Source organism: Amyelois transitella, chromosome 17, assembly GCF_032362555.1.
Source record: "Amyelois transitella isolate CPQ chromosome 17, ilAmyTran1.1, whole genome shotgun sequence".
Classification (NCBI taxonomy): Eukaryota; Metazoa; Arthropoda; class Insecta; order Lepidoptera; family Pyralidae; genus Amyelois; species Amyelois transitella.
This window is the reverse complement of record NC_083520.1, coordinates 1,243,630-1,266,905: the sequence shown is the minus strand read 5'-3', so window position 1 is coordinate 1,266,905 and position 23,276 is coordinate 1,243,630. Positions and strand designations below refer to the sequence as shown.

Sequence of the window (23,276 nt, the reverse complement as noted above, 5' to 3'; positions counted from 1 at the left end):
GCCATACTTTCAGCTGTATGGCTAACGGCGGAATTGAGATTAAAATAGTGACAGTTTGCTAGCTTATCACCTACAAAACAATCCCATGTTTATAAGCCTATCCCTTAATAGCCATTTACCACATCCATGGGAAAGACATAAAGTGGTCCTATTCTAAGGTCCGGGAACCACACGGCATACTGGAGAGTTGCAGGAGATGGTAAACTGTAAATATGAATGAAATAAGTAAGGTATGAACGCTAACAAAAGCGCCATCATAGAGTTCCATTAAGGTTAACTTTATATGCGGTTGACTGTACAAAACATCGTTATGAATTCTATGAGACTGTACATCAGATCTCAAACAATGCTATAAAAATATTTCATCCAAATTGGAACATAACTACAGGCCTTGGCAAGAATATTTGTAATACTTATTACGCATGGAAATTGATGTCAAGTTTAGTAATGTCACCTCCCGACCTTGCAACCATCTTGAAATCAGCAAATACAAATAAGATCATAGTATTAAGTAATTACTAATCGGTTCTTTCTTGTTAATAAACTTGGCTTTGTTAAACCTGAACATTGCTGTCTTGTCGGTTATTAATTTTTATATTATTTAGGGATTGCCTTGTGGTTCCCGGCACCAATAACAAGGAAGAATAGGACCTTGTCTTTCCCATGGATGTTGTAAAAGGCGATTAAGGGATGGGCTTATAAACTTGGGATTCTTCTTGTAGGTGATAGGCTAGCAACCAGTCCAGTCACAGCTGAACGTGGCCCTTCACTCTTTTTAACTCTGTCCATCCGTAAAGGATAAAGAAGTGAGTAGGTTTGATTTCTTCTTCCTGGTTTTACTCCCGTTTACATCCTCACCTCTCTGGAGAGGAGCCCAGGGTGTGCCTTTTGACCATCTTGGATTTGGTAGGTCCGAGGGAATCCATTTTGAATTATGGTTACGTACCTACACATGTTGCTTGAATTAGAAGGTTCGCGATGTTTTCCTTCACTTATAAATTTAAAACTATTGTCTAGTTTTTCAAAAAGCCAAAAAAAAGATAGGTAAATCTTGTGTAAATTCAAGTAAGAACAAAACATTGTACAACACTACTTTTTTATTTCCCTTAGGCCGGGACTCCACCAAAGCGGAGACGAGACGAGCGGAGAGGAGATGTTTTTTAAACAACCAATAGAATTAAGTTATTGACACGTCTCCTCTCCGCTCAGCTTCAGTGGAGATCGCTGTGCGGAGATGTGTAATATTTGTATGTCGCGATGGAAGCGGAGATGTGAGCTGTGCGCGGACGTCGCGCAGTGGAGACGAGAGATGTGCGTACTGAGCACTCAACGCCCCGCACCCGAACTGAAAAACATCTCTTCTCGCACAGCACACAGCACACCGCACACATCTCCGCTTTGGTGGAGTCCCGCGAGCTGAAAAACATCTCTTCTCGCACAGCACACAGCACACCGCACACATCTCTGCTTTGGTGGAGTCCCGGCCTTATATCATCTGTCGAATATCTTTTATCTATTTTAAAAACGATCGATTAATCACCTGTACGTAGGTACGTGTATCGACAATCGATATGCGGCATACCCTTGTATTAATTACTGTATAAATGTTTGTTTTCAGGTTGTTATGTCGAAATGGAAAACTGTCGGTAAAACTCGGTTCCTTGGCTCAGTCGTGCGTCGTCTGTGATTCGGCGCGGACCGACGTCAGTTCCCGCCAAAATCGTACGGTCGTCGGCGCGTGTGCTAAAAACCATAGTGCATTTTTTACTTGTTTAATTTTTTTCTGTGTGCCAGTGCAAGGATTTTGAATTTTCGGATACTGCATAAGGTTTGTAGTATTTTATTTTTTTTTTATATTTATCGTGTTTGTGTTAGGAAATAGTAAAAAGAAAAATTCTGTTCAGACAATTTAGTTTAAAGAAATTGTCGTCAATAAAAATGTTGCGTTACGCTTTCTTCTTACGTACAAAAGTCTTTTGTTATTGAATCTGAATTATTAAAATCAATTGTTCGTTTCTTTGTTGGTGTTGAAACTGTTGAATGATCGATCAATTTTATTGAGGAATTGCTTCCTATACTATGTCTAAATCAACAAGGAAGCGGTCATGTTCGTAACTATGATAATTTATAAACATTGTTGTAAGTAGGAAATTTAATTTATTTTATCCAAGCGTCGTTTCTCCAAAAATATTAGTCTTTTGTTTTGTTAACAAGTTTGAAATAAGTAGTAAAGATTTGAATACATCATATATAAGTTTATAGTTAAAAAAGAAACAACTATATTTTAACTATCTTCATACAAAACAAAATGTATTTTCATAGTTGTAGGTAGGACTTTGTAGGAATTAATGACCATTATTTAAATATAGTATTTTTTTTGGTATAAACTCGAACAAAGATAAAATAACATCATTTTTAATAAAAAAAATGCCTTTTAGTCTTTTCAGGAGAGATGCCTTTGTCTATCCGTAAGGGATAAAGACGTCACTATATGTATTTATTTATGCAATAATAACAGTATAACTTGCTAATATTCGGTTGACTAACAATGTTGAATAATTTCAACAAAAACCTGTTACAACGAAATGTATCCAACACGCAAAAACTGTTTCTCTATTTCCCGACTGACAGCATTCACAGGAAAAAAAAGCAATTTCAATAGCCGAAGTTTTTGTTCACAGAATTTCGAAATTGTAAATTGATATTCTAACGCCAAATGCTTCTATAGTCTATAGTCTGCTGCTTCTCCTCCCAGACTGTAAAAGTAAATTAAAAAAAGGGTTCTAGTAATTTCTTCTTCTTCGAATATGAACATATAATATAGGAATCCCAAAATGAAATAATATAAATACTCTTACATTTTTATTACTTAACTAGAATAAATAATAAAAAAAAAAATAACATTTTTAACCTAAAACAACCTTATACAATACATGCAGAATGTGCATTCTCATTGAAAAAATATCCATTCTCAAATAACTTCTAGCAAATGAAAATTCAAGCATCATTTAAGAAATATTACCTATTAAGATGAAACTGATCACAGCCCGCACTATGGTAATAGTAATAGGAATATTGTATGAAGGGACGCAAATGTATAACAAAAACTAAATGAATTGAAAGAATGCCAATCTATGTCTTCCGCTTCAGGAGGAAGAGTTATTTTTATTTGAAAGAGTTCAAATCCCGGCTAGGGCATGATGAGAACTTTCTCTGATTGGCCTGGGTCTTGGATGTTTATTGTATTAATTTTATAATACCATAAAGTTTCAAACTTACGTCGAGGCTGACTCTGTGCAATTTGTCCCGTATATATTTATTTACTAGCTATGCCCGCGACTTCGTCCGCGTGGAATAGTTATTTTGGGAATCATTGAAGCCCTCAAGGATGAATAATTTTCCCCGATTTTTTCACATTTTCCATTATTTCTTTGCTTCTTATAGTTGCGACGTGATGTTATATAACCTAAAGTCTATATCGATAAATAGTCTATTCAACGCAAAAAGAATTTTTCAATAAGAACCAATAGTTCCTGAGATTAGCGCATTCAAACAAACAAACTCTTCAGCTTCATAAATTAGTATAGATTTATAATTTTCTATGTGCCCCACTCGCAAAATGGACTCTTTACGTACCTACATGAAGCCAACAGATAATGGTCACTTTGGACTTAAGAAAAACCAGACCCGCCCTTCATTGTTCCAACTTCCGCGATGTACCTAACATCTGATGCAATTAATCACAAGATATTTTCAATGGCGTGAGAGAACGCGTATTTTCCTGACATTATCAGTGTATTATTTATGCCACATTCATTTTTTTTTCACATCAGTCATCGGATATCGGCTTTGACCGTCAGCTGTGGAAGTAATTCCAACTTATATTATATAAACTAGCTGTGCCCGCGACTTTGTCCGCGTGGAATAGTTATTTTGGGCATCATTGAAGCCCTCAAGGATGAATAATTTTCCCCGTTTTTGTTCACATTTTCCATTATTTCTTCGCTCCTTATAGTTGCAGCGTGATGTTATATAGCCTTAATCCTTCCTCGATAAATGTTGTCTCTTAAATCTTAATCCTGGACGAATGCACATTGTCTACATTAAAAGACATGAACGAATGTAGAACTAATTATTTCAATACGAATATTTCGTCAAATATACAAAGATAAAGATAAAACACAACAAACTCTACCAATTTCGAGGAATCCAACAAATGACAGATTTCCCAAAATTCCTACAGTTACGAAGCCGTGAGCAACAGCTAGTTTCAAACTTTTCCAACTATAATGAATTAATTTACACTCCTCTGAGTGCGTGAGACCTCAAACAGGCACACAGTTCAGGAGAAACCGTCATTGTTTGTTTACATACAGACAGACAAATTGATTAGGTTTACAATACGTTTGTTTGTGTATATAAGTAACAGGCCAACCAGTGCCGTGTGGTTTCCGCCATTTTTAAATAGAACCACTGCATATCTTTCTCATGGATGTCGTTGAAGACGACTATGAGATAAGCTTATAAACTTGGGGTTCCTCTTGTAGGCGATGGGCTAGGAACCCGTCACTATTTAAATCTCAATTTCATCATTAAACCGAACGTGACCTTTCAGTGTTTTTAAAGACTGTCGGATCTGTCTACCCCGCAAGGAATATAAACGTGATTATATGTTATGTTATATAGGCACAATATTCGTGACGTTATATAGAATACTGTATAACGCGAAACTATGAACACCCCTCTTTTCGGTCACGGCTAAAAATCTTTAATTACCAACAAAAATGTTCTTATACAACTTTTTGTCATTATTAGCCTCCGTCGACCGACCTTCGTTGTTAAGATAAAAAGTGTCTTATTCCGTCTGTCTGTACGTCACAGACGGTGAATACGGCATAAACATTTAACAAAAATCATCATTGATACATACATACATAAAATCACGCCTCTCTCCCGGAGGGGTAGGCAGAGACTACCACTTTCCACTTGCCACGATCTCTGTATACTTCTTTCCTTGCATCATCATTGATCGATGAGATAATTTATTTTCTTTGAATATGTGTGCCGTGTGGTTCCCGGCACCAATAGAAAAGAATAGGACTACTCCATCTCTTTCCCATGGATGTAGTAAAAGGCGACTTAGGGATTGGTTTATAAACTTGGGATTCTTCTTATAGGTGATGGGCTAGCAACCTGTCACTATTTGAATCTCAATTCTCTCTTTATGCCAAACAGTTGTCTTTTCAAGACTGTTGGCTATGTCTAGCCCGTAAGGGATACAGACGTGACTATATGTAGGTATGTACGTATGAGATACGAAGTGATAATTACTCTGTAGAAACCACTAAACGACGTTTAATTGTCGCCAACGTTAACTTGACATTATTTTTATCAGTCGCGTTTGTTGATAAGCTAATATGGATTATGTTAACGGTTCGTTATTTTAGCGTTAAACGTTAGTGTTTAAATCAGTTTTTATGATTTCAAGCAGGATGCCGGCGTTCGCCTTTGACCGTACATACATTAATTATAGTCACGTCTATATCCCTTGCGGGGTAGACAGAGCCAACAGTCTTAATGGGATAGATAGGCCAGGTTGCTAGCCTATCGCCTACAAGATGAATCCTAAGTTTTAAAACATATTCCTTAGTCGCCATTTTCATCATCCATGGGAAAGATATGAAGTAGTCCTATTCATTTTTCTATTGGTGCCGGGAACCACACGGTGCCCAAATATAAATCCAAATAAAGAACGCAGTTAATACTAACCCTGCTTCTTAAATCATAATACGACTCACGTAATAAACAGGATTAGACGTATTAAATTAAATCGGAAATGTTGGAAACCCCTTTAAGATGAAATACCGTGGAGAATGACTTTTCCCAAACTCTCACTTTTTCCACTTTTTCTCGTCCAATCAAAATGTTACATTCTGTCATTTTCTACTCTTTTTCCAAAACCATTGTTTTTTTATTTTACCTACGTTCACTTTCATGCATTTCTTATTCAAAGATTCATACATACAGTTTATCGTACTATCTCCGGTACAGGATCGTCAGATTCGTCAGCATAGAGAAGACATTTGACGAGTAACTCATTCTTTTTCCTTCCTTAATCTACAAATCTGTTAAATTAATATCCATAAACTATCCATAGGTTGAACAGCCAAGGTGACGCTCCGTATCCCTGTATGAAACCTTTTATCATTATTACAAATGTACTCTTATATTTTTATAGGAGAGTTTAACACATAAATTGTTAACAAGAATCTCTAATTAGCAATTAGTTTTAATATATTTGATTGTAATATTTCAAGAGTTGTTGTTCCCCTAATAAAAAAATAATAGATAATTTTTTTAATTTTTGTTTTCATTTTCAGAATCTTAAATTTTTTCTCTTCTGTTGTTTTTTGGTTATAATTTTGCATTATTAGTAGAAGAAAGAAGGGTTTAAATCCCAAAAAAATCAAGCACTATTCACGAACTTTGTCAAGGATTAGAAGAAAATAAGGGCTAATCTTTCAAAAATTTGAAAAGAAAAATATATCACTGTGGTACTTGTACGGTAAAGTATTGTGATTGCCAACAACTCACAAATTCCCGGTTCCCACAAAATCACAATCCGATCATTTAGATTAGACATAGAACTTATTTTAATTGGTCTGGCATTAAATACATACATACATGTAATCACATCTATATCCCTTGCGGGGTAGACTGAGCCAACAGTCTTGAAAAGACTGATAGGCCACGTTCAGCTGTTTGGCTGGCATTAAATGCTTTTTTATGTAATGTTTACCAGATTATGAGAACAAAGGTCGCTCCCCGCGTGAACCTAAGGCATTCCCTCTTAACGTGACAAGATTATGCAAGAGTCTGCAAATCCTTTCTAAAACGCGACCTAAATTTCTGTTGATATATACCGCTCCATGCATGACGTTGAAATGAAAATTCTTTGGAGCAGGTTCCCGTCTTTGCCTCTTCGTATGAGGAAATTACAGTCTTTTAATAAAGACTCTTTTGCGAAATTAAGACTCTGAATTTAAAGGCTGCTCGTTTGGATAGAAAGTTAAAGAACTAATAAGCTTTAAAATGTTGGTTTTTTTTAAAGTTAGTATATCTTGTTCGTGTCCCTGTTCCTGTGAGAATCACGATGGTTTAATTATATAATATAGTCTCTGAGTTTCGAGTATCGTCTAAATTCGTCGAGTACTTTTTGATTAAATCTATTCATCTAATAAAATAGTATTAATAAAAATATTTTGTCTGTACATTTAGTATTTTTGACTGAAATGGATAAAGGGACACTTAAAATGAATAATAGAAAGCAAAATTTTTTTTTTGTATTTTTGTCTGTCTGTCTATATGTATGATCACGCTTATCTCCGAAAGTTCTGAACCGATTTACTTTAAACATTCACCAATTGCTTTGTTCAACTCAGATAAATCATTTAAAGATTGTTTCATCAAAATCGGTTCACAAAAAAAAGTTATCAGTTAATTAAACAGCTAGTTTCAAATAAAATATATTTTTGCCTCTTTAAATAGAATACTTATATATGTTTATAAGAATAAAACTGAAAAACATATATTACTAGAGGCCGCCCGCGACTTCGTCCGCATGGAAACCCTATCAATCCCGCGGGAACTCTGGGATAAAAAGTAGCCTATGTGTTATTCTGGGTCTTCAGCTACCTACATACCAAATTTCATGGTAATCGGTTCAGTCGTTTTTGCGTGAAAGAGTAACAAACATCCATACATCCATACAAACTTTCGCCTTTATAATAGTAGTAGGATTGGAACGTAGTGAAAGTATGGAATGCAGAAATGTTCTTTGTTTTTACATACCACCATCACACCTGTTCTCATTGGGGTAGGCAGAGACAAAGTACGCTTCCTAGACGTACCCAAGGCATTCCTTTGTAACAACAAAGGAATCCGTATAATAAGTAACAACATACATACATATAGTTACGTCTATATCCCTTGCGGGGTAGACAGACACACAAGTCTCGAAAAGACTGAAAGGCCACGTTCAGCTGTATGGCTTCATGATGGAATTGAGATTCAAACGGTGACAGATTAGAAGCCCAAATGTATAAGGCTATACCTTAGTCGCCTTTGACGACATCCATGGGAAAGATATAGACTGGTTCTAACTTCCGGAAACCTCACGGCATTACACATTTTTGATACTGCAAATGTTTTTAATAATAAATGTAAGGAATTAATTCAATTTATACTAATATTGTAAAGCTGAAGAGTTTGTTTGTTTGAACGCGTTGATCTCAGGAACTACTGGTTCGAATTGAAAAAGTAGAGAGTGGGATTAGTGACTCTTCCACGGGTACGAAGTCGCGGGTAACAGCTAGTTCTAAAATAAAAACCACAATTAAATATGCCAAAACCGAATATGTACTCAGCAAAAAAGGTGATTACGAGTATCAGCTGCCTATAAAAAATATAATTTTATTAATAAAAGGTCCGTTCACAAAAATCCTTCGAGCAGAGTTCATGGCCTAGAGAAGTCATCACGACTTAAAAACGGAAATTATTTGATGCCTCAATTAGAGGTTAGTTTTATTAAAAAGATGCGCCAAGTTCCTGGTTCACTGTAAATTAAATTGAATTTTGTTGCACGGTAGGTACATCAATCAAATGGTGTTAGTAATTGAAAAGTATGACGGAAAACATTAGGATTAATATAAGCCTTTTCAAATCAAGGGGGTTAGCCTTTTTAAATCAGTATCGACATATAAAATAAATTCCACATAAATTAATCGATTGATTTTTATAGTCCATTTGCTTACAATTAAATTATACATACATATAGTCACGTCTATATCCCTTACGGGGTAGACAGAGCTAACTGTCTTGAAAAGACTGATTGGCCACGCTTAGCTCAAGCATCAAGCCAAAACTTGATGATAGAATTGATATTCAAATAGTGATAGGTTGCTAGCCCATCGCCTTACAGAAGAATCTCAAGTTTATAAGCCTATCCCTAAGTCGCCTTTTACGACATCCGTGGGAAGGAGAAGAAGTGGTCCTATTCTTTTTATTGTAAGGGGATCTATAAGTTAACAAATGTACATTTTGAATCTGTATATACAGAGATTCAAAATGTTCAAAAAGAAAATTCATATATTTCAATAATTTTAATATAATTCATACTTGGTATATATATCTATTTCATATATTTCAAGTAAACTAGATATTTTACATAATACGTTTGTATGAATAGGTACGGATTTACACTTTTTGCTACACTCAACAAAGAAAAATAAGGGAATCATATCATTTTGACAGATCTTTGCGAAACTTGGCGATTTGCTACCGAGCGCCTTATTTTATGAAATCGTGAGAAAAGGATCTATTAAATCACGTTGTTTGCTTTTAAAACTGAGTCGACACGATCCTATAAGCCATGCAATTAAAAATATGAAGTTATTATAATTAATGCAAAAATTATAATGTAGGTAGGTACAATGTATTAATAAATCAATGGTTGACTGGTAAAAAACTTTAAGTATTATATCTGATTCAAACAAAAACTAAGAATTAAAATATATTTTGATATCTTTAAAAAAAAGTAGTTCGTTGAGAAAAAAAGTCACCACAAAAGTGACATCAGTAAGTGGCCATTTTGTAAAATAGCGACATATTGGAAATGTCACCAATCTTAGAGGAACTAATGATTTTATAGAGTGCGCGAAATATTTTCCACAAAAACAATAAAGTAAGAGTAAAAGAAAATTAGAAAGAATCCAATCCCTATTATATCTGAGCCGTTTAAAGATTTTTTATAACAATTTAAATGCAATAATTTTTAATTACATCAAATATGCAAAACAGAAAATTCTTCGAAATAATAATATTCCAAAAGCCAAAGTCAATACTGAATACGTTGCTTACAAAAACATACGTGACTTAAATAATTGGTGTTATGATATACATACAAGCAGACCATTGTACAGATGGCTTTGAAATACAATGAGCATCATTAATACAATTTCGTAATTATTCGATTCTCATCATTGTTTCCGGTTATGACTCATAAATAAACTGAAATGTAGTCATTATAACCAAAATGATCGATTCAGAAGTTTTTGAGATATCGCTTGAATGATGTTTTCTATGTACGAACTACGGAAATAACTTATCTAAATAACAGTGAAAACTGCATCAAAATCAATTGCGTGGTTTAAAAAATAATGCTTATATTAAACAGGGAAGGACCAAGACCAAAATGGATAAATCCTGCGAATTTTCCACTGTCAGTTGCTATAATTTGTATGTGTTTGTATCCTACTATATCTTATTTGTGACATATATAAGTTGGTACAAAGGTAATTCAGCAACACCTGCTTATATTTTCTCTGGGTGAAGTTTTATACACAATTTGGTTGCTCTATCTCTTTCAGGTGACGGAAGAGATCGCTTTTAGTGATAAAGTCGCCTTTTGCTGCAATGTTTTTAATAATCGTGAATTTGCTGTAATTCATTGTGGTGCAATATATAATTATTGTATTTTATTGTATGTTGTATAAATGATTAAAAACAATGTTTTTTTTTAATGTGTGTTTAGGACTAGCACCATCATTTAAGTTTTTGTTTCGCGCGCTCTATAATAGAAATCTCTAAGTAACTCTAGTTGTCTATGCTCTCTTCTTATAAGGTAAAGTCTTTGAAAATGGACAATAGGCAATCTCGTTGCGGGGAACAATTTTGTACATCATATGTTTCTGGTTGACTGATTCAAATAGCTCTTTGGGTCAATTTATTTTTATACTGAGATATGGAACACTTATATTAAAATAACGAAAATTTGGCTATAAGTCGTAAGAAATCTAATAGTTTTGTGTTTTGATACTGGTATTTAATAAAACTAGGTACTTAATCAATCTTGATATGTTTTTAATCATGTATTTTTTAAGTATATGTATTGTAATGTATGTCTGTACTGGCATCACGCGAAAACCATTACTCCGATTTGAGCGCAGTTCTCCTAAATCCCTACTCGTATGATTCATTTGGTGTAACTTGAAATAGGTGTAAAAAATATTACCCGCCCCACCTTATTTACTTTAAGTAGGTACATTAATATCCAATTTTAACGTCAACGAAGTCGCGAACAGCTACCTCGCAATGTCAACTCGAAAACAGATATTTTCCTCCAATTAAAATGCCATTACTTTCATTAGCCAGTAATGATCGTAAGTGTTATTATTATGTATTTCAAATCACATCCTGTTTTTGTTTTTTAATCAAACCCCGACACAAAAGAGGACTGTTATAATTCCTTAATATTTATTTGTTTACTTTATTGTTGCTTAGTTATTTTGTTTTTTGTAATCTTTAATTTCAGTCCCGTGAATATTTCTACGATACTGAAGGTTTTTCAAAATTGAATGAATTGAAAAATAGAATAAAAGTTTTGAATTGAATTTTTTGAATTTGAATTAAGTGAACGATGAATGACTGTTTTACCTGAAAATTCAAAGACAAAATTCTAGAATAGGTCTTGAAGTAAGCTTGGGAGGTAATGTTGATAAATGAGGGAAAAGCCTTTACGTCGGCATTAAAAGGTGTGTTATGCCTGGGGAACCGCGCGACAGACGATGTTGTGTCGGTGGTTGTATATATACCTATGTTCCAATCCGTGAAATCTTTGCTTGCGCGATTTAGACTTTTCGATGTTTTTGACTGATAGCGTTGCGTGATTTTGTTTTTGGCGTAGAGATGTCGCCTCAAAAATAATGTACTTAGATAATAATTAGTTCTGGTTTACAACAGGGTTTGAAATTTTGCATCGAATGTAATTTTTATGTTCGACCACTAACGTACCAAACGAAAAACATACATAAATAATTACGTCTTTATACCTTACGGGGTAAACAGTGCCAACAGTATTAAGGCTATGAATTCGCTCCTCGGTTATATGGCTAAATGATAGAATTGAGTTTCAATTAGTGACAGGTTAATGGCCTAAAATAAGAATCCGATTTTATTAGCCTTACCCTTGGCTAACTTTTACAATCCACACAAGAATTTTGTGAGTGATTTGTTTCTTTTATAACTATGTTAGTACTATTTTCTTGTAACTGTGTAATTTTTTATGCAATAAAGATATTACAAACAAACAAACAAGATGAGTAGCAGCTTATTCACTGTAATAAAAATAATTTATTTTATAACCTAACATATTTCCAAAAATCCTAATCAAACATCCGAAGGGTTATTATCGTTATTACCCGACCGCGAAACATATCCGCAAGGTTGAAACAATTTACATACATTGCGACCCTAGTCTATATTTAGCCGGATTCGTTTCGCAAAACATTGCCGGACTGTATAACCAATATCCTTAGTAATTCGCAACTGGTAAGAGAATATAATGTTGTTTTAATAGTTTTAGTTGTGCCGTGTGGTTCCCGGCACCAATACAAAAAAGAATAGGGCCACTCCATCTCTTTCCCATGGGTGTCGTAAAAGGCGACCAAGGGATAAGCTTATAAACTTGAGACTTCGTTTAGGCGATGGGACCTGTCACTATTTGAATCTCTATCATAATATCTTCTATCATAGAGCTATCATAAAGCTCAATAACTGCTGGTCGCCTATCAGTCTTTTCAAGACTGTTGGCTCTGTATACCCCACACGGGATAAAGACGTGACCATATTTATGTATGTATGTAAAGTAGACCAAGGAAAGAGATGGAGTCCTATTATCCTATTATTTTTTGTATTGATGCCGGGAACCACACGGCACTAGACACGGTCTACTATTATAATTTAAAGAAATATTCCTATTGAAATCATTGGTATTATATTTATTTATATTTTTTAATGTAGACAATACGCATTCGTCCTCAATTTAGATCTATATTTATAAATTGACGTCCGGTGTAAATGCTGCAGTGTAGTTCGTTCCGCCGCTTCTTCTACACATGCGCTTTGGAAGCGGTAGTAAATATAATTAGATTTAAGTGATGTGACGTCAATAAGTGATACCTTGTATATAATTTTGAAAGTAAATCTATTCTATTCTATTCTCTAATACAAAAAAAAAATATCAAAAATCTAGATATATTTTTGATAAATTTTAGGGGTAGATAACCCGTAAAAATACAGTGATGAAGTGATTATTATATTATGTCTGTTGTGTGAGTGAGTGTGTGTTTGTTTGTGAGTGTGTGTGTGTGTAAAGAAAATTGAGAAAGTGAGGAGTACCTCACTTTCTCAATTTTCTGCATCAAAATCTGCTCGATACAACATGTAACTTTTTACATTTCAATCCGTGAGATTGAGTTGAGATAAATAATTTGAATAAAGCATATTAAGGCCAATTTCAATAAGAACGATCTATTTCAAGTCGTCAAGGTCTAGCCCCGCATGAAAAATACGCAGTAATAAATCAAACTTAAATACCTACTCGAGAGGGCACAAATCCAGACGACAAATTAAAATGAATACGTTTTTTTCCTAAGGACCCTGTGTGGTACAAGTTAAAAGAGGTTTTATGCTTAAAATTTATCTCCGTAATTAATTTAATGTATGCCGTGTGTTTCCCGGCACCAATAAAAAAAAGAATAGGACCACTCCATCTCGTTCCCATGGATGTCGTAAAAGCCGACTAAGGGATAGGTATAATCACGTCTATATCCCTTTCAGGGTAGACAGAGCCAACAGTCTAGAAAAGACTGATAGACCACATTCAACTGTATACCTTTATGATAGAATTGAGATTCAAATAGGGACAGGTTGCAAGCCCGTCGCCTAAAAGAAGGATTCCAAGTTTATAAGCCTATCCCTTAGTCGAGATGGAGTGGTCCTATCTTGTTTCTTTTAGTGCCGGAAGCGGTAATATATTGTTTTAGAGTTATAATAAAGTTGTTACCCCAAAAGGTATATAGACGTGACCATATGTATGTATGTAGAGTTATTTTTTTGTATTTTGGTTTGTTGGCTCTGTCTTACATTCACTTATATGCCGAGAAATAAAAACGAATAACATAATACACGCTTGTTCTCTCACCTTGTACCACGCACCAAAATCTTATACTATTCCTACCCATACCAAAATTTCAACAATAACATCTAACGAATGAAAAATGTCCCTTTTGCACGATATTCAAAGAATAAAAAAAAAAAATAAGAAAAATTGTTTTCTCTTAAATTCATAACCTTTTTACTATTCTTCCGTGATCGTTTTGTGATGTGTAGATTTGTTTGGTATCAAGTCGACCCAAAACCGCCTTTCTTACAATCTTATTGTTCAGCTTTGACATAAAAAGAAACCGTATGTGGATTATTTGACGAGTTCAAATGTGATTTATATTTGTTAAGACATATTTATACGCCGTCTTGTAAAAAAAAAATAATGTTGCTGCTACATTTCTCACATCCACCTCCTGGCTTTAGACGTGGTTGCATCCTCACCACTCTGGAGAGGAGCCCGGGGTATGCCTTTGACCATGGATCCTAAATTGGGTGGATCAGGTTTTTAAAAGACGCGACTCCCATCTGACCGCCGCAACTTTTGCAGGTAAACCTAACCCGTATTGGATCGATCATGGTTACACTTTCAATTGCCTGAATGTGCAGGTTTCCTCACGATGGTTTTCCACGCCTTAAGAGTATCGGATAGTATACAAATAATGTACATCACTAAAGTAGTCATTGGTACATGGCTGGGGTGGGATTCGAATCTGTGCTTTTCTGCGCGTCACGCATTTTAACCGGCACCTTACTAATTTGACCATCGACGCTCTTTCCTGCTTTTCTCACGGCATTTTGTAAAATTAATCAAAGGAACGACTTTTAGATTTGATATTCTTCAATAAGAAAATGAGCTAGCAACTTGACACTAGAATTTGAATCTTATTTGTATTATCCATCGAGCTTAACATGGCGTTCGTGTCTTGTGACTTCTGGCTCAGTCTACCCCGTAAGGGACTACCGTCCCTTAGCCTTAGCGCTCCTACGACGTCATTGTGAGTGTAATATATTTTAAAACGGATTTCTCCACGAAAACTAACGTCAAGTAAAAGAAAAAAATATTTTCTTTATAATTGATAAATTATAAAGCTATTAAGTTTGTTTCTTTGTTTGAACGCGCTAATCTCATGAAGTACTGGTTCGAATTAAAAAATTCTTGTGTTGAATAGACCATTTATCGAGAAAGGCTTTAGGCTATATAACATCACGCTGCAACTATTAGGAGCGAAGAAATAATTGAAAATGAGAAAAAAAAACGGGGATATATATATATATATATATTTTTTATAATCTCTACAATCTGTCACTAACTAGAGGACATGAAGTAGTTGGTAGGTCGGGACTTGTCATGACATGCTTGGAATGCGACTTGGGTCACATCCTACTTTACTTTATTGTTTAAGTACCTATGTCTTGGGGCATTTTCCGTTATATATATATATATATGAATAATAATAAAACCTTATTTAGCAGTTAAATAATTTCAGCAATGACCTTTGCACGGCAAAACGAATATGCCTGAAAAAATTGAGGTTATACTAACCTTGGCTGCAAACTAACATGAACAGAAATTACAAGTGAAGCGCTCAACTCGAGGTCTATTATTGCAATACACACAACCACGTCTTTATTCCTAACGGAGTAGACAGAGCTAAGAGTGTCAATAAGATTTAGAGTGAGAGTGACAGTTGCTGTTTTTTCCTTAAAGAAATATTAAACCGTGCCGTGTGGTTCCCGGCACTAATAAAAAAAAGAATAGGACCACTCAATCTCTTTCCCGTGGATGTCTTAAAAGGCAACTAAGGGATAGGCTTATAAACTTGAGATTCTTTTTTTAGGTGATGGGCTAGCAACCTGTCGCCATTTGAATCGAATCTAAATTCCTTCATCAAGCCAAACAGCTGAACGTGACCTATCTGTATTTTCAAGACTGTTGGCTCTGTCTACCCCGTAAGGGATATAGTCGCGACTATATGTATGTATGTAAATATCCCAATTTTGCCTAAATTCTAAAAGAAAATAAACTTCAGAGCTGATATAGTGATGATCTACGTTTATAAACAATTTCCTCTCATCTTATTGCTTCATGTTAAACTCTACACATACCAAAAGACCGATGATATAATTAATTTATATTTACAGTATAACTCTTTTGTTCTCCACACAAAAGGTCCGATGTTATTGCGTCAAGATAAATTCTAATAATGCCTTGTATTGATTATAGAACAATAAACAATCAAATTGTAGGTCTGCACGTGATCTAAGATGTGTCCTATTTTGATAGGCGTTATACAAAAGACTAGTTGCGCCCGCGACTTCGTCCGCGTGGAATAGTTATTTTGGGCATCATTGAAGCCCTCAAGGATGAATTATTTTCCCCGTTTTTTTTATATTTTCCATTATTTCTTTGCTCCTTATAGTTGCAAAAGCTTTCCTCGATAAATGGTCTATTTAACGCAAAATTAAATTCGAATTAAAAATTAAATAGTTCCTGAGTTTAGCACGTTCAAAGAAACAAACAAACAGCTAAAACTCTTCAGCTTTATAATAATTAGTATAGATTAAAAAACATGCCATTCGGTAATGAGATGTCAGCGTAAAATTGTGAAAACATTTGAAGTTTAAAGACTGTCAAAAATTGGTTAGTTTTGCACCAAATCAGACCAATTTATTGTCAGTTTTAACTTAAACTTAAGAAGTGAGTACTTATTTACTGGTATACTACTCTGTCAAGAAAGTAGCAGGAAAAGATCAATAATACACAAACTGTTTGTTATTCATCCAAATTTATTTTATCACCTTCAAAATATGCTCCTTTAGAAACGATACACTTACGCCAACGAATAATCCAATCATCAAAACATTTTTTAAACGCTGTTTCCGGAATTGAGGTCAGTTCTCGCCGCGAATTCTCTTTTATGTCTTCTACCGATTGAAAACGGGTGCCACGAAGTGGTAATTTGAGTTTAGGAAAAAGAAAAAAGTCGGCTGGAGCCATATCTGGTGAATATGGTGGTTGCTCCATGGTATTTAATGAGTGTTTGGTTAAAAATTCGTTCACAATGATGGCCTTGTGCGAAGGTGCATTATCATGGTGCAAAATCCAAGAATTTTCTTTCCACAAATCTGGCCTTTTTCGTCGGATTTGCTCTCTTAAACGCCGCATAACACTCAAATAATATTCCTTATTTACCGTTTGACCTTCCGGCAAGAATTCCGAGTGCACAACACCGCGATAGTCAAAGAAAACAGTCAACATGACTTTGACTTTTGAACGACTTTGGCGTGGTTTTTTCGGTTTCGGTTCAGTTGGAAGGCGCCACTCCGAAGCTTGTTGACTAGTTTGCATGTCAAACTCGTAAACCCACGTCTCGTCACCAGTAACAATGCGTTTCATGAATGTTGGGTCGGAATTGACTCGTTCTAGCATGTCCTCAGCGACTCTCATGCGATTGAGTTTTTGAAAAAAATTCAAGTCTTTTGGGACTAGCCGAGCGGCAACATGTTTCATACCCAAATTATTAGTTAAAATGGTACGGATCGACTCGTGAGATACAGAAAGTTCGGTGGCTATCTCTCTCAAAGTTGAATGAGGATTTTCAGTCACTATTTCCTTCACTTTTGCGATGTTAACTTCAGTTGCAGACGTTGATGGCCTACCAGAGCGAGGCAAATCTTCCATCACATCTCGACCGCTTTTGAACGCTTTGTACCACTCATAAGCACGAGTTTTTGATAAAGTCGATTCACCGTAAGCCTTCTGTAACATTTTCAGTGACTCCGAACACGATATTCCATTGGCAATGCAAAATTTAAGACAAACTCTTTGTTCGATGTTTTTATCCATTATGAAATTAGCAATACACACTAGATATGATAAAACTAAAAATAGCACTGTATTTAATGTAAACAACAGATGCAACTCAAACTCCGCGCCAAAATGGAAAACAGTTGTGCCAATCTAACAACAACAAAAAAAAACAAAAATTTGAATTTGGAACCATAAATAAATAATCCATTCCCGATACTTTTCTGACAGAATGTATGGTGACTAAGGGAAAGGTTTATCAACATGGGATTCTTTTTGTTAAGCGGTGGGCTAGCAACCTGTCACTATCTGAATCTCAATTCTATAATTAAGCCAAACAGCTGAACGTGGTCTAACAGTCTTTTCAAGACTGTTGGCTCTGTCTACCCCGCAAGGGATATAGACGTGATTATATATATGTATGTATGTAGTATCTACTACAGTATTGCTATTAGCTTTAGCTGCCAAATGGGTAACTATTTGATTAGTCATAAACCGTCTGATTAGTCAGATTGATTTGTTTGTGTATGTTAGACAAACAATTATATGCGTTTGGTCCTTGTTAAACATGTCCGTACATGTTAATTATTAAGTCAATGAAAATTTTAGGAGAAATCGCCAATCGCAAATTCGAATTCGTTTAATTTATAAAATTATAGGACCACTCCATTTATAATGGGACCACTACATATCGTTACTATGGATTTTGTACTTACATACATACATACATATTGTCACATCTATATCCCTTGCGGGGTAGACAGAGCCAACAGTCTTCAAAAGACTGAATGGCCACGTTCAGCTATGGATGGATGTTGTAAAAGGCGACAAAGGGAAAGGCTAATAAATTTGGGGTTCTTCTTGTAAGCGATGGGCAAGCAACATGTCACTATTTGAATCTCAATTCCATTATTTAGCCATACAAGCTGAAAGTGGCCTTTTAGTGTTTTCAAGTTTGTCGGCTCTGTCCACCCTGTGTAATTTCGATAATATTCTGCACAGAGACATAGAAAACTTTCTGAAGTAAACTTAAGCGACTTTTATGAAAAATTCCCCCTGAAGCGAAGACTAAAACTCTAATAATTTTAAGACCTACAACAGTAAATAAAGCGCGTGTATTTCACCCATAGACTTTACAAACTATAGACATTCCAACATTACCCTTAACCCTTTATTAGTGCTCGTAAATCAGGCTCGCGTCACATGTACCATTAGGATGCAATATCGCGCCATTTTGAACCCCAATGCAGAAGATAGGAGCATTTTATAGTCGTTAGGTTAACCTTGTCATCATCAGAGTGTATGTTTAGGACCAAGTATTTTAGTTCAGCCTTGTTTTTATAGACGTGTTTTTATGTGACGGCCTCTGTGGCGCAGCGGTAGTACGCTTGTCTGTGACACCAGATGTCCCAGGTTCGAATCCCGGCCAGGGCATGATGAGTAAAGAACTTTTCTGATTGGCCTGAGTCTTGGATGTTTATCTATATAAGTATTTATTATAAAATATAGTACTTATCGTTGAGTTAGCATCTCGTAACACAAGTCCCGAACTTACTTTAAGGCTAACTCAATATGTGTAATTTGTCCCGTATATATTTATATATTTATAGAATACAATACTAACCTTTGCTTGCGGCTCTGCATGCATATATCTACATAATATAGATAGTCACGTCTATACGTCTTGATAAAACTGATAGGCCACGTTCAGGTGTTTGGCTCGATGATTCAAATAGTGACAGGTTGCTAGCCCATCATCGCCTTTGAGAAGAATCCCATTTTAATAAGCCCATCCCTTAGACGCCTTTAACGACATCCATGGGAACGATGGAGTGGTCCTATTCTTTTTTTTATTGGTTCCGGAAACCACGCGGCAAGTTGTAACATTTCCGCTATCTTCTATTATAAAAACACCATCTTAATTGAAGATGTAGTACAGAGAACCGCATATCAAGTTAGTCTACATGGAACTGTATGGCGCCGTAATAGAGGCGAATTCGCTTTGAATTTGGACAGGTCGGTTATGCTGCCGACTGTACCCATCAGATCTCACAGGATGTGTCCGATGTCCGACATTCCTACGTTTTGTTCCCTAATGATCCTCAATGAGAAACTATTGTTAACAATATTGTGCATTATCTCGCTCTGATTTATGACGATGGAATGGGATAGTTGATAATATTACCTACCTTACAAATTGTATCAATATTTTCATGAAAATATTTGATATACATACATACATCCAATAACGTCTATATCCCTTGCGGGGTAGACAGAACCAGTCTTAAAAAGACTGATAGGCCACGTTCAGCTGTTTGGCTTAATGATAGAATTGAGATTCAAATAGTGACAGGTTGCTGGAATGTCGCCTAAAAGAAGAATCCCAAGTTTATAAGCATATCCCTTAGTCGCCTTTTACGACATCCATGGGAAAGAGATGGAGTGGTCCTATTATTTTTCTAATGGAGCCGGGAACCACACGAAAATTGTTCTTTAAATATGAACCTAGGACTTCTTCGTCCTGCCGTTGGTCTCGGTTCATCCTCACCTCTCTAGAATCTAGGATCTAGGAATCCTGTATTATACCTAGTTCTGTGAAATTATAAAAATGGCAAGCTGCATTAAGTCCACTACAGGATAAAGTTCCCTCCAATGATTGCCAGCATCTTCCTGGAATCTTATTAAATGGATGGTTTTTTTTTACTTCTAAATACAACACCCTTCTTTTAAATAGAGGGTTGAAATAAAACAAACCGCCATCAACCCAAAATCCGTCATTAAACAGCTTCCCGATTGTACTTAATTTGAAGAAACTTTGCTATTCATTTTGACAACTTTTAAATTTGTTTCAAATAGACGGACAAACGGGAGAGTTTTGTTTGACGTCAATCAAAGAAAGATATTAACCACAGATGTAGATATACCTAGATACCGTAAGTTCCCATATCTCAAATCAAACAGGTTAAGATTTATATATTTTCTGGAATACCTACAACCACAACATATCACGTCTTTATCCCTTGCGGGATAGACGAAGGCCGCGTTCAGCTGTTTGGCTTCATGGAATACTTAGCTTCAAGTCTTCAAGTGATCGGGTGGCATCCTGATATCAAACAATAGCTGAATCTAAGTCATTAGGTCATTTAGCTGACCAAAAGCCCCATTAAGTAAATAATTATAAATAAATATATACGGGGCAAATTACACAGATTGAGTAAGCCTCGAAGTAAGTTCGACACTTGTGTCACGAGATACTAACTCAACGATACTATATTTTTATACTAAATACTTATATAGACAAACATCCAAGACCCAGGCCAATCATAGGAAGTTCGTTTCTCATCATGCCCAGGCCCGGTTTCGAACCCGGGACCTACTATGGTAATGACAAGCGCACTACCGTTGCGGCACAGAAGCCGACATTGTTTTGTCTATTGGCCCTGTTTACCCCGTAACCCGTACAAAGATGTGTCAGTTCAACACAATAGCATAAATCATGACGATCACTGCAGATTAAAAAAAAGAAGAGAAATACAGTTTCGGAAATAAAGCTTTTTTTTTGGAAACAGTTTTTTGCTGGATCTATCTGAAGCTATGTCTGTGCTATCAACTCATTCCGGAAATTTATGCCTATGTTATTACGTCGAAACTTTCCTTTTAACGTCTTATAATGCTTTTGAAATATAATATAAGCGAATTTTAGTAATTTGTAGATACGTATATTTGTGCCTTCTGGTTGTGTAGAACTTGGCATTCTTCTTTTGGGCGATGGGGTAGCAACCTGTCACTATTTGAATCTCAATTCTATCATTAAGTCTAACAGCTGAACATGGCCTATCAGTCTTTTCAGACTGCTGACTATGTCTACTCCGGAAGGGATGAAGACGTGATTCTATGAATTAAAGATTGTAGAATTTTTTTTTAATAACGAAACAATTTTTTTATATTTTTAAGGCCCATAGTCGCCTCCTACGATATCCTCGTATCGATACACTGGCGTCGTTATAAACGTTCAATACTTAGGTACTTACTATGTACTTACGTTCATTTCATTAAAAACCCGAACGTTGATTACTTTTGACGCAATTTCGTCGCCAACTCAGTATTCATAGGAATTTACTGAGATTAGCCATTTATTTAATTAAATTTTAAATGAGGATAAAGCGGCGGCTTTCGGACTCTTTATGTCAAAGTTTACAAAGACGAATATCTTTAAATGTCATAAGTAATTAAATTATCTGATGGTTGAAATTGATTTTGTTATTACAACCCAGATAAATCGATGGAGTTAAATTCCTTTGATAAGTTTGACACCTGTCAAAGTCAAAGTTTTTTGCGCGCGAATATTTTGTACTTTATGCCACGTAAGTGTAAAATACTCCTTTTAATTGAAAAGGGATTTTGTGGGGGATATAAGTATTAAAGTAATTGAATTCTTTAAACTTTTACTTGAAAATAATTACGCCCCACACAACGCCAGGGACAGAAATAGATGGAGGTAGATCGTGTAAGAAAAAAATGATTAAGACGGGTGGTCACGACACGACCCTCGGCATTGATAAAATTGACGCATGGAGGGAGGAAGATAAATAATTGAATGTGCAATACATAAGATACTATTTAATAAGCAGGCAAATTAATCGAGGTAGCTTATACAATGATCCAATATGGGTTGGGCTCCCTTTAAGAAAAACGCGGCAATCAGATAGGTGTAGTTTCGTTTAAAAACCTGACTTACTCATTCCAGGATCATTCAAAGGTACCCAATGAGATCCCTTCCAGAGAGATGGAAGATGTAACCAGATCTAACGCCAATAGGTTGATCATGACATACGTTTTACCTCAGTTTATCCAACACATCTTTAGTCACATTTCTCGAAATGAGAACTGGATGGAGAGACTGGTTATTCAGGGCCAGGTGGAAATCAAGAGAACACGTGGCCGATCACCAACTCGCTGGACTGACCTGGTCAAAAAAGCTACTGAGTCTACCATGGTCCAGTGTACTCGCAACGTCTGTAACTGGCAGAAATAGAAGCACATCACTGAGAGAACAATCCTCGGGAAAGAATAAGACCCCCCGAATTCCACTCCATGTACCTCGTCTGCGCAACCACGACCACTCTGACAAGAAGAAGATCCAACACATAAGTACGCTGAAAACCAATATTCAACACTCATTAGTCTAACAGCCAGTCACCCTTATCTTCAAAAAAACCATTAGCACCCCTAACGACAGACTTCAACTTGAATTTTATATCTTAATACTCAATCATAAAGCACAAATTCCTTATCCAATTTTTTAATCCTATCAACACGCGTCAAAATTTAGCCAGCGATGGAATCCGTTATCAAAATTTCTCATAACCTTCCTTGATATATATTAAAACAGACTACAGCCACAGTATAGGAGAAGACAGAAAGCTGGCTTTAACCTTTTGAACGTATTGTATTCTTTGGCACT

The 23,276-nt window shown here is 35.6% G+C and overlaps 1 protein-coding gene across 4 annotated transcripts in view; it reads left to right on the top strand.

The window, feature by feature from the left end:
* The first annotated feature begins 1,662 nt into the window (after positions 1-1,662).
* LOC106134576 (Ig-like and fibronectin type-III domain-containing protein 1) overlaps positions 1,663-23,276 on the top strand; it is a 143,507-nt gene continuing 121,893 nt past the window's right edge. For all 4 annotated transcript variants that reach the window (XM_060949026.1, XM_013334680.2, XM_013334671.2 and 1 more), the window contains exon 1: positions 1,663-1,828. The gene's annotated coding sequence lies outside the window, so the exon portion shown is untranslated. The remainder of the gene's footprint in view (positions 1,829-23,276) is intronic.